Below are 12,749 nucleotides of genomic sequence, written 5' to 3' on the forward strand. Positions count from 1 at the left end.
CATTACACTTGTAGCCTATGTAGTAAATTCTCACCAACATTATAATGTCTTAAACATTAAATTAATAAACATTACACTTGTAGCCTATGTAGTGCTTCTCACCAACATTATAATATCTTAAGTAAATTAATAAACATTACACTTGTAGCCTATGTAGTGCTTCTCACCAACATTATAATATCTTAAGTAAATTAATAAACATTACACTTGTAGCCTATGTAGTGCTTCTCACCAACATTATAATGTCTTAAGTAAATTAATAAACATTACACTTGTAGCCTATGTAGTGCTTCTCACCAACATTATAATATCTTAAGTAAATTAATAAACATTACACTTGTAGCCTATGTAGTGCTTCTCACCAACATTATAATATCTTAAGTAAATTAATAAACATTACACTTGTAGCCTATGTAGTGCTTCTCACCAACATTATAATGTCTTAAGTAAATTAATAAACATTACACTTGTAGCCTATGTAGTGCTTCTCACCAACATTATAATATCTTAAGTAAATTAATAAACATTACACTTGTAGCCTATGTAGTGCTTCTCACCAACATTATAATGTCTTAAGTAAATTAATAAACATTACACTTGTAGCCTATGTAGTACTTCTCACCAACATTATAATGTCTTAAGTAAATTAATAAACATTACACTTGTAGCCTATGTAGTGCTTCTCACTTCTCACCAACATTATAATGTCTTAAGTAAATTAATAAACATTACACTTGTAGCCTATGTAGTGCTTCTCACCAACATTATAATGTCTTAAGTAAATTAATAAACATTACACTTGTAGCCTATGTAGTGCTTCTCACCAACATTATAATGTCTTAAGTAAATTAATAAACATTACACTTGTAGCCTATGTAGTGCTTCTCACCAACATTATAATGTCTTAAGTAAATTAATAAACATTACACTTGTAGCCTATGTAGTACTTCTCACCAACATTATAATGTCTTAAGTAAATTAATAAACATTACACTTGTAGCCTATGTAGTACTTCTCACCAACATTATAATGTCTTAAGTAAATTAATAAACATTACACTTGTAGCCTATGTAGTGCTTCTCACCATTATAATGCCTATGTAGTGCTTCTCACCAACATTATAATGTCTTAAGTAAATTAATAAACATTACACTTGTAGCCTATGTAGTGCTTCTCACCAACATTATAATGTCTTAAGTAAATTAATAAACATTACACTTTTACCAGAAACTTACATCATTAGCACAAATAATGAGTAACAGAATTCTCAGCAGGAAATCCCGAAAATCAAATTCTTCTAACCAAAAAAAATAAAAATCACTTATCATCACCGTTTCTGTTGGCCTCTTAGCACCTTTTTATTAAAATCTTTTTATACCTGTCTCCTTTCCACAAACATCAATTAGACTGCTATCACTTAGCTAAGCTTTTGTAACAAGAATATTAACACTTCAAAACTTCATGACAACGTTTGTTTTAAAATTTCAATAAGATATGATAATTAAACCTTCCAGGTAACTTATGACACAGATTTAAATTTCCTGCTAACTTCAGATGTTCCACTAAAAAGCCCATAGTTTCACAAGTCAACACAAAATGTTTTCTTGTCAAAAAAAAAAATATTAAATTGGCAATCTTCCAATCATCAGGAATTTTCTTGGTGTCAAGATACTTTTAAAACAACAGTTGCAGCTTTCCCCACCCATGAACTCTACTTACTTCAAGGTCTGCAATATATCTTGTTTAAGAGCCAAGTTTTTATTTTGTTTGTTTGTCTGTAGTCAAGAATGAAGCTGCACAATGGCCCATCTGTGCTCCGATCACCACTGGTATCAAAACCCAGTTTTTAGCAGATTGAGTCTGCAGACATACCGTTGTGTCACTTGGGAACAAGTTTTCATTTAAAAGAACTATGAAAGACAATTATTGTCATCTAACAAGAAGTTAGTCAATATTGAAATTTCTTTTTTATCAGTAAAATCTGAGTAAAGAAACTGTTTGATACTCCCTCCTATTATAGAAAGTTTACATTTTTTAATTTCACGCAAAGCTACACGAGGGCTATCTGCGCTAGCCAACCCTAATTTAGCAGTATAAGACCAGAGGAAAGGTAGCTAGTCATCATCACTATCCCCTGCCAACTGTTGAGCTACTCTTTCACCAACAAATAGTGGGATTGACTGTCACATTATAATGCCCCCATGGCTAAAAGGGCAAGCATGTTTGGTATGGCAGGGATTTGAACCTGCAACCCTCAGATTACGAGATGAATAGCTTAACCCACCTGACCACAATGAGCCAAAGCTTACAATCTCTTAAAACAACAAACATTACACTTTGTAACAAAATGTTTACTTTTTCTTGTTCCTGGTCAGAAAGTGTTATTTCACAATTACTTATGCCTAAAGTAAATAAAAAAGACCTATTTTTCTCTTCAAACTTTGCTTTTGTGACATGGGAGCATATAACAAAAACATGATGGGAGACTGTATTTTGAGGCAGATACGTGAAAGTGATTTACATTACAATCGCAAATCACGAAATAATACTCACTTCTAAACATTTTTGTATAACTTTAGTATAAATACATGTAAATCTTGATTCATATGTTGTTTTATTCAGACCTTATGTAAATGAAAATGTGCAAATTTGCCCATTTTTACATAGAAAATAGGTTAATTTCTAAATTTCATTATCCAGGTCACAAAATTAACGTTTGAAGGGAATAATGGCCATTTTCTGTACTTTTACAACATAAGCAGTTGACAAATAACACATACTATCCAGGAACAAAACTTGTGTTACATAGTGTAATAACACATACTATCCAGGAACAAAATTTGTGTTACATAGTGTAATAACACATACTATCCAGGAACAAAACTTGTGTTACATACTGTAATAACACATACCATCCAGGAACAAAACATGTGTTACATAGTGTAATAACACATACTATCGAGGAACAAAACTTGTGTTACATAGTGTAATAACACATACTATCCAGGAACAAAACTTGTGTTACATAATGTAATAACACACACTATCCAGGAACAAACTTGTGTTACATAGTGTTATAACACATACTATCCAGGTACAATATTTGTGTTACATAGTGTTACTCTTCATTCCTTTAAGCAGGTAATGTAGGCTCAGTAACCCTTAAAATCAAACTTAACAACAAAATTATTATGAAAAATGTTCTTTTATCACACAAAACCAAGTCATTCAAAGAAATTATAACCACCATCCCATAATGCCTTCTTTTCATTACCCATTACTGATATAAAAACACTAGTCTTTTTTCACTTACTTTTAACAAGTTTAAAAGGCTTACAATATTTTCTTTCTTATTATCAGAGTAAAACATTATATGTAACCACTATAACCTAAAATTAAAATATACTATGTTCCAAACTGTCAAATTATGTACTCTCTTTGTCAATGTTTTCATCAGTCAAAATTACCATAATAAAAAATTAAACACATCTTCATCACTGTTAGCTACACTGACCATCAGATGTTCAAGGTAATGTTTTCTGTCTTGACTGTTAAGTTCATTCAATCTTGTTTGAATACAAACTGATAAATTATGGAAAAACACTGGTATTATGGATATAATTATTTAACAAAATGTCTACTGAACCAAACAACAATAAGTTGTTGATTTAGTTTGACTGTTTCATTGTCTGTATGTCATCTAGTTTCAACCATTATCGGTTAAACAACAATAAACTGTTGATTTACCTTGACTGTTCATTGTTTGTAAGGTCATCTGGTTGCAAGTGCCACCACTATCAGACTGACCAGAGGATGGTCTTGGAGGCATGGATAGACTCTGCTGATTGCCTGAAGTTTTAAAAGTACTTAGCTTTAAAATGTTGGTTTGTAAAGCCAAAAAACTTCCTACAGCTTAACTTGTCGACAAAAACAACTTGAATTTCTAGACTTATAACAATCTTTGATTACAAATAAATCAGTAACCATGACAATGGTCTCAACTTCTTCCTATCACTAACGGTAATTTCATAAAATATTTTTTCCATTGGTTAGAACTTTTCCCAAAGGCAGATTTATTTTAATTTTAAATTTGTTGAGAAAAACAAACAAAAATTAAGCAATAATTTATTGACAGATTTGGGTTGTTATATATATTTTATAAATTGTAACTCCAATACGATAATCAATTCTAAAAATGAGATAACAAAATTACAGTCCCTTTCCAGAAACCTTAATCAGTAAAATATAGCATAAACAGCTAGTTACAACAGTTCTAAAATAGATGTAAATTTACAAATTTGTAATAAAACTGATAGCTAAGTATTTTCATAAATATTCAAAGAAATTATTTTCTCCAAATGGATTAGAAATTTAAACCTTTAAAAATAAAAATGTTGAAATTTTGTAGAATGGACAGCAACTGCCTGTTGTGGAGACACGAGTGTAGAGGACATTTCAAGAGTCTTTCACCTTTCGCCAACCTGAAGAGAAAAGGCGGAAGACTTTCAAAACATTGTCTTCTACACTTGTGTCTCCACAACAGGCAGTTGCTGTCCATTCTACAAAGTTTCATCATGAATACTCTGCCTAAACAATCTGTCAAACAATACAAATGTTATTAATAATAGTATATAGACAATTTCATATGGGTAAGAAGGTGAACTCTTAATAATAAAACTAGTAAAACTTTATTCATCGAAAATTAAACAGCAGTAGACGAAAACATGAAACTTTGTTTTATCTGTGGTAATTCAATGTTCTATTACCTTTTTAACTGAAGAGCAGATATATTATCACCAGCATGTATCAGTATACATAGCCTGTGTCAGCTGGTAATGATATAACCTCTACATGTATCTTGAATCTATTTAAAATGTCTCTCTCTCTCTCATATATCTAAAATTTATATACACACAGATACATCATGCTGTGTTGTGTGGGAGTTTCTCTGTGTTAGAGCACTGTCAATGGGGGTGACGTCAACAGTATCAGACTCCAAGCAAAACAAGTATAGTTTTTTAATCACTTAAGTGCATCTACCATGGAGATAGAGATCCGTTTAAAGAGATAACAACGTAAACACGACTGTGTGTTCTAATAACTATTCATATTATGACGTTTACTGGGTAAATGTTACGTTTTATTAACGTAGATGAAACAAAAATGTGAAGTGAAATCACTTTTTAAACAACATTAGTATACATCACTGATAAACTGACATGTTACATTAAATACGTATATTCGAGACATGTTTCTTGAAGATCTGTATTACATGTTGAGAATAACCAATAAAGCCTGTAATTCAAGTGACTTTATCCATCACTAAGTTATGGATTATAATCATAAAACAGCGATAAACATTTGTATTTGTTGTATATGCAAAAAAAATATTTGGTCTAATAATACAAAAATAATATTTTATATCCTATGATAACACCACACAGACAAATCTTTTCATGATTTCTATTTAATACTGTCTTTGAAAGTCTGATAACAGTACTAAGATAACGTTAAGATTATAAATGATAAAGTCCATCAAAATTTTAGGAATAATTTCTGTAAGTGAATTTATTTTAACAACCTTAGCTCTCTTTTAGGTGCAACAAGTTAGTTAATTTGTTTTATTCAAGGGCAAAGCTGCATAATGAGCTAAGTTGTGCCTACCGAAAGCCCTCAGTGCTGTAAAGGTTTACTGCTGAGCCAATAGGGGGCAGAAAGGAGAAAATTACAAGAAATTTAGATGCTTGTAAAAAACTAGAGACATGTCACGTCTAGTCTCACCAAACTTTTACAACAATATCTTAAGTTTTTCTGTAGCAAATTTAATGTATTTCTGCAATGTTAATACCTAATTATAAATCTAATTCAGAATACAGCTTAAGGCGTAACTTACAAAGCAACAAGGTTTTACCAGCTTGAAGCTTAACTTACAAAGCAACAAGGTTTTACCAGCTTGAAGCTTAACTTACAAAGCAACAAGGTTTTACCAGCTTGAAGCTTAACTTACAAAGCAACAAGGTTTTACCAGCGAAGCTTAACTTACAAAGCAACAAGGTTTTACCAGCTTAAGGCTTACCTTACAAAGCAACAAGGTTTTACCAGCTTAAGGCTTAACTTACAAAGCAACAAGGTTTTACCAGCTTAAGGCTTAACTTACAAAGCAACAAGGTTTTACCAGCTTGAAGCTTAACTTACAAAGCAACAAGGTTTTACCAGCTTGAAGCTTAACTTACAAAGCAACAAGGTTTTACCAGCTTGAAGATTAACTTACAAAGCAACAAGGTTTTACCAGCTTGAAGCTTAACTTACAAAGCAACAAGGTTTCACTTGACGAACGTGTGTGTATCTACGAGTTACCAAAAGTTTGTTTCTGAATTTCGCGCAAAACTACACGAGGGCTATCTGCGCTAGCCGTCCCTAATTTAGCAGTGTAAGACTAAAGGGACGGCAGCTAGTCCTCACCACCCACCGCCAACTCTTTGGCTACTCTTTTACCAACGAATAGTAGGATTGACGGTCACATTATAACACTACCACAGCTGAAAGGGCGAGCATTTTTGGTGTAACGGGGACTACGAGTCGAACGCCTTAACCCATTTGACAATACCGGGAAAACTAGGGAAAAGTTTTACTTAAACAAAAATAACTCATATTACACTGTCGCTATCTACTACAAGCTTTTATTTTTTCGCGTTATTTGCACACTCGCGTTCCTTCCAATAGTAATAACCTTATTTATCCACTTACGTTAACCAAAAATATTAAAACACATGACGTCATTTCTTCTCCACTGACACGTAAGCTTGATCGTAATTCACTCTAAATTATTTTCAAGCGTCATTACTATAAACTTTATGTTTGCGTGAAAAATGACTCTATTCTGTTATCGTGTCGGAAAAGGAAAAAGAGAAAAGACGATTACACGCGCCAGGTGCTTGATAATCGAAAAGAAATAATATGCCAGCTACAACAATCCTAACGGCGTATTACGGTACTACAATGACGTTCATTCGAATTTTTTCTGGTTCGAGTTTCTGAAGTGTACGAAGTTAATATATTAACAATATTTGTTCGATAAAACGAGCAAGTCAAACAAACACTAAGAACTATTCCAAGCAGAAACCAACGTAGCCAAAGTGTTATTCCCAGCTTGTTGGAAAGTAGTTTGAGTTCCTACTATTCAACTTTATTTAAACATAAATTTTCGTTATGGCCGTACGTTGCCGCTTTTGTGTTCTTAGTCAAAATAGACAAGCATTAGGCCTTGAAAATATATTTTTGTAAGGCCAACAAATAACGTCAAAAGTAGTGATATAATAGGACTCATGTCAAACACGTCCGAAGAATTTATGTTTTCTTTTTAAAGTTCTGATAAACTCGGACAGCACTACATATGACTAATTTACTCCCATAATAACACGAATCAGCCGAAGTTTTCATATTTTTGCATTAAACAAATTATTGAAAGTAAAAATATAACAAGCAAGTAACAAGTTAATAATATTCACAAAAGTAAGTGTTACGTAACGTCTTGTTGTATTACTATTACTGTACCAATTACAAGGAATATCATACATTATTTTAAATTGGTTTTACATATTTCATGATTTCTAAACATGTCTTACTTGATTCTTTGTGATTAAAGTATGGTTTTTCGATCATCTTTGATTTGTTTGTTTTGAACTTCCCGCAAAGCTACACGAGGGCTATCTATGCCAGCCGTCCCTAATTTAGTAGTATAAGACTAGAGGGAAGACAGCTCGTCATCACCACCCACCGCCAACTCTTGGGCTACTCTTTTACCAACGAATAGTTGGAATGACTATCCCATACCAACTCCTCCACGGCTAAAAGGGCGAGCATATTTGGTGTGACAGGGATTCGAACCCGCGTCCCTCGGATTACCAGTCGAGTGCCTTAACCACCTGGCCATGCCAGGCCTTCGGTCATCTATTGACTCATTTTTTAAAAATGCTTTTAAACGATTATGTATCCAAATTTTCCAACAGTCCCTTTAAAAGGTTTTTAAAACCTTATTAAGTGATTATAAATGAAAATTTTCAACCATCGTTTCGATGATTTTTAAAACCGTTTCGTTTCTAAAGTGATAAAATGTGAAAAATGTTCAACCATCTATTCACATGTGTTTAAAATCCTTTTGCTTGTTTAGGACATTAAAGTACGAACATTTTCAAATCTCATGTTCAATGACTAAAAAGGTTTGCTTTAATACGTATTAAATATTACGCATATTTTAGCTTTAAATTAAATTAAACTTAACTACAACAGATGTCGTTGTAAGTTCCACTGGTAACACTCATATTTATCAATTTAAACATGTTTCTGTTGTCAAATGCTGTACTTTAATGAGATTTTGGTACACGTGTAAGATGTCAACTTCTTCAATTTTAAATCAACAACACTGGGCGATAGGTCAGAGAAACGTTCTCTGGATCCTTCAAATCTCACACGTACATGATACAATATGAAATTTTAAATATGCATATAGATAATACTCTCCTTCAAGGATTTTAGATTATTTACACAGGAGTAAACATTACAATACAATATAAAACTTTTAACGGACATGGAATAAACAATAAAAAACAGATTTTACCACCATGCCTTCAGAAACAGCGTTGTTTATAGCACGTATTACGGTATAAATAAGTACCACAGTGATAAAAATATATGGTATTTCCTGTTGAGTACTATCTACGAAGACAGTGGAAGAAAAATCACATCACAATAAAGCATTCATGGCTACAAACCAGATAATACAGACCTACACGATAACACTTACTTTTAGCGTGGTTTTTTTTTTAATACAATTGAGATGACAAAGTGTTACCAAATTGTTGTCAAACCCAAGTTAGTGTGATCGAACCAAACAATTAGTGGAATTAGTCACTCCACGTGAGGGGTTTTCTGTTGATCTTTAAGTCAATTTGTGTTCGAGACACCAGATTTAAATATCTTACAATCTAGTAAGTGGTTTATTGTCTGCAGTTCCGACATAAAAGCCAGGTGCATAAAGATGGTAACAAGGTACAACAAGAACTTACCAACTGCAGGAGACATTGACCGCGACCCTGTTGATGACCCCGAAGGAGAAGGAACCGGCCTGTGTGACGAGACCCCTTGATGGATAGGTTGTCCTTGTTGTCCTATGGAATTTGGAGGTGTACTCGGTGCTCTCAAGATTGGGGTACTTTGCCCTCCACTAGAGTCTGATGGAACATTTGCTGTATCCTGAACGAAGCAAATTAATAAATATAAGCCTAAAGCACAATTATTTTGATAAAAACTATTACTACTTTAAATACACACAACTAAAATTTAACACTTAAGAGATAATGTGTCATGACGTGGATAATAACTATTGTTAAAAATTAATAAAATCTAAATTTTGAAAACAGTATTCTAATCCAGGGTTCAGAGTAACAGTACTCACCATGAAAAATTAAACAGTTTGTAAATCATTCCCATACGGTAGGGTTCACATACTGAATGTTTGTTGTTGTTTTTTAGAATTTCGCGCAAAGCTACACGAGGGCTATCTGCGCTAGCCGTCCCTAATTTAACAGTGTAAGACTAGAGGGAAGGCAACTGTTGGGCTATTCTTTTACCAACGAATAGTGAGATTGACCGTCACATTATATCGCCCCGACGGCTGAAAGGGCGAGCATGTTTGGTGCGACCGCGATTCGAACACGCAACCCTTAGATTACGAATCAAACGCCTTAGCTCACCTGGCCAGGCCGGAGCCTTATACTGAATGAGTTTATGCCTTGCTCAATTACTAGTTTCCTGCTCAGTCAGTCGTAAGTTTACGAACTTACAACACTGCAAACATGGATTCGATTTTCCTTGGTAGCTTATTACATAGCTTTGCACAAAAAACAAATAAAAAACAATTACGGTATGATGTGTTAAGCCCTCTACAAATAAAAAAATGATAAATAAAACTTTTTTTATATACGTAAGGGATCACAACCATATTTAATTTGTGTATGAACTTTATCTTTCATATGTAACATTATCAACCAACAAAATCATGAATACACGGAGCAACCTAAAACAGTCTCGGAAAATGTTTTAAAAAACAAACAACAAACGATAGAAGTCTCAAACAATTCCCTAGTTAATTTTAGGGTTAACTGATTATGTTAATATTTTGGAATGAGAATACATCGAACCAGTTTCAGAACACACACAGACAGATGAAAACAGTGTGTCATGGACAGTCATAAAACTAGTTTCTTTTATTCTAAATCTACAACCACTTTTACTAGAATTCACTTCTTCCTATCTCTGTGTCAAGTCTAGCTTATAAATCTATATGCAGTATCGGAAATAAATACGGAAACTGTGACTAAAAGAATGTAAAAATTACTATGGAAATGCCACCTTTATATGTTGTAATAATGAACTGCACCTCAATTCAGTCATGTTTACGCTCTGATTGGTTGTCAATCGACCAATCAGAAATTGTTAAAACAGCATGAAGCTTATAAAAGTACAAGCAATCATTCATCGTCTACCGTATAACGACTGTATATAAATCAAAGCTTTACCAAGTTAAAAACTGTTTTAAGGGTGAGCTTTATACACGGTATAGAACAGGATAAATGAAAATGGCATTGGTAATAATAAAGGCAGAAAACCATAACTCTACAAAGGTGCCTTAAGGTACAGTATTACATGAAAGTTTAACAGTATTCTTACTGTAAACACAGGAGTGTGGATTTTACCTCGAAAACAGTGAAATATGTATGGAAGTGTAATTACTCGAAACCTGCTGCTGAGAGGAGGTAACGAAACCAAAAGGCAAGAAGCCAAACGGTGGAATGAACAAAGCTAGAAGTAAATATATTCAAATTATATGACAATAATCAAGGTCAGTTTGTTAGCAGTACAGAGAAGAACGGTATCAGAGTTAACGTGCTACATGCATAGTGGGGATTAGTACAAGCTGGTGATGTATACAAAACAGATGGCACCCTCACTGCTGACAAGTACAGGCAGCTCTGATTGTTCCTGCTTCCACCTCAGTGGCAAGACTTGCCTGATTTTCCAGCGAAACAATGAATGATCCTAAGCTTGTAGCAAATAAGACAAAACAATATGTTGACGAAAAAGATACTGGGAAAATACTCACAGCTATGTCTTGATCTGTACGATATGAATAACACTGAAGTTTTACCCACCTAATATACAAACGGGGTAGGTCAAACGTCGATCAAACAACTAATCAATGCATTACAACTTATTTGACTTGCTAATCTATTTTAATACCTTTCCCATTCAGTTGCCATGTTACTTGTGGCTCATGTATGTTTGGTTTGAATTTCACGCAAAGCTACACGAGAACTATCTGCGCTAGCCATCACCATCCACCACCAACTTTTGGGTCACTCTTTTATCAATGAATAGTGAAATTGACCGTAACACTGTAACGCCCCCACGGCTGAGAGGGCGAGCATGTTTGGTGTGACGGGAATTCGAACCCGCGACCTTCGGATTACGAGTCCAGTGCCTCTCAACCACCTGCCTCATGTATGTGTACCACATCTGTTACCATAATTACTTCTGTTACATTTTTAAGAAATGGAATCGCATATTAGCCAGATAATCACAACTTGAAATATTTCAACTAAGATGACTCACAACCTTCCTTATTTTTATTTTTCTAAAATTAAAAAAAAGGCATCTTCTGTCCAAAGGTTACTTTTGCAAAACAAACTAAAATACATCCAGAAAACAAGACAAATAGAACAAATTAATGCGATCAGTGGCAAACCCTAACACACAAAGTAATCTACTGTACCGTAAAGAGAAACAGGTAAAATTGTGATCCATGTTATTCACTGATCTTGAGATTTTAATGTTTTTACTTTTCTTTTACTTCCTTCTTATCCAAACGAAGTTCTCAGAAGGAAGTAAAACTTCGGATCAGTATTATCCAATAATTTATACTAAATAACTTTAGAATGTTAACATGAACACAAAACTATAACTAAGGACAAGCAAATCTGATTAGATATTGCACAAAAGGGTTTTTTGTTGTTGTTGTTGGTTTGTTTTTTTGCCAACAGATGTCCATTGAACTTTTCAATACCATTCAGAACAAAGGACTATTCAAATAATACGAAACCACGCAATCCACATGAAGTTAAAGTCTCTTTCCCTCCTTCAGTACTGTCCCTTGTTCCTATTGTCCTTTTCAACTCTCGAATAATACGTTAAATCAACTACTCCAGAAGTACTTACGGCCAAGTCATGACGGGTAACCACGTGACTCCTACAACAGAACTCTCTACTTTATATATCAGTTTAAAACAGTAAACGAGATCAGATGGAAAGATGTTCCCAATCCGTGAACAAACACAATTATGGAAATTAAATCTAACAAATCGCGTCATTTTTCGTATTTAAATGTCACATATGTTTCGTCTCCCTCTATCGTCTACAGACACTGACAAAAATGTAAAGGCTTAGGTTCTCAATAGAACCTAAAATAGTAACTCTTCCTATAATAAAAAAGCGCTAAAATATTTGTATATTATCCCTCCCCCGTTGATTCAGCGGAAAAGTTGACTTATAGTGTTAAAATTCATGGTTAGATCCCGGAAACGGTCACAGCTAATAAGACAGTCCACTGTAAACTATAAAGATGGACACAGTGCAGATAATTTGCTGTGCAACTTTGAGCCAAAATACAAAACTACACGTGTTTGTTGCCAACA

The 12,749-nt window shown here is 33.7% G+C and overlaps 1 pseudogene across 1 annotated transcript in view; it reads right to left on the minus strand.

Annotated features, from left to right (window-relative positions):
* LOC143251264 (trithorax group protein osa-like) overlaps nucleotides 1-12,749 on the minus strand; it is a 120,973-nt pseudogene that overhangs the window by 40,385 nt on the left and 67,839 nt on the right. Inside the window, exons 4-5 of the transcript XR_013028552.1 lie at nucleotides 9,066-9,252; nucleotides 3,748-3,849 (exon numbers count right to left, since the gene is read on the minus strand). The product of XR_013028552.1 is annotated as a trithorax group protein osa-like (transcript). The remainder of the gene's footprint in view (nucleotides 1-3,747; nucleotides 3,850-9,065; nucleotides 9,253-12,749) is intronic.

The sequence above is a fragment of the Tachypleus tridentatus genome, chromosome 5, assembly GCF_004210375.1.
Source record: "Tachypleus tridentatus isolate NWPU-2018 chromosome 5, ASM421037v1, whole genome shotgun sequence".
Lineage (NCBI taxonomy): Eukaryota > Metazoa > Arthropoda > Merostomata > Xiphosura > Limulidae > Tachypleus > Tachypleus tridentatus.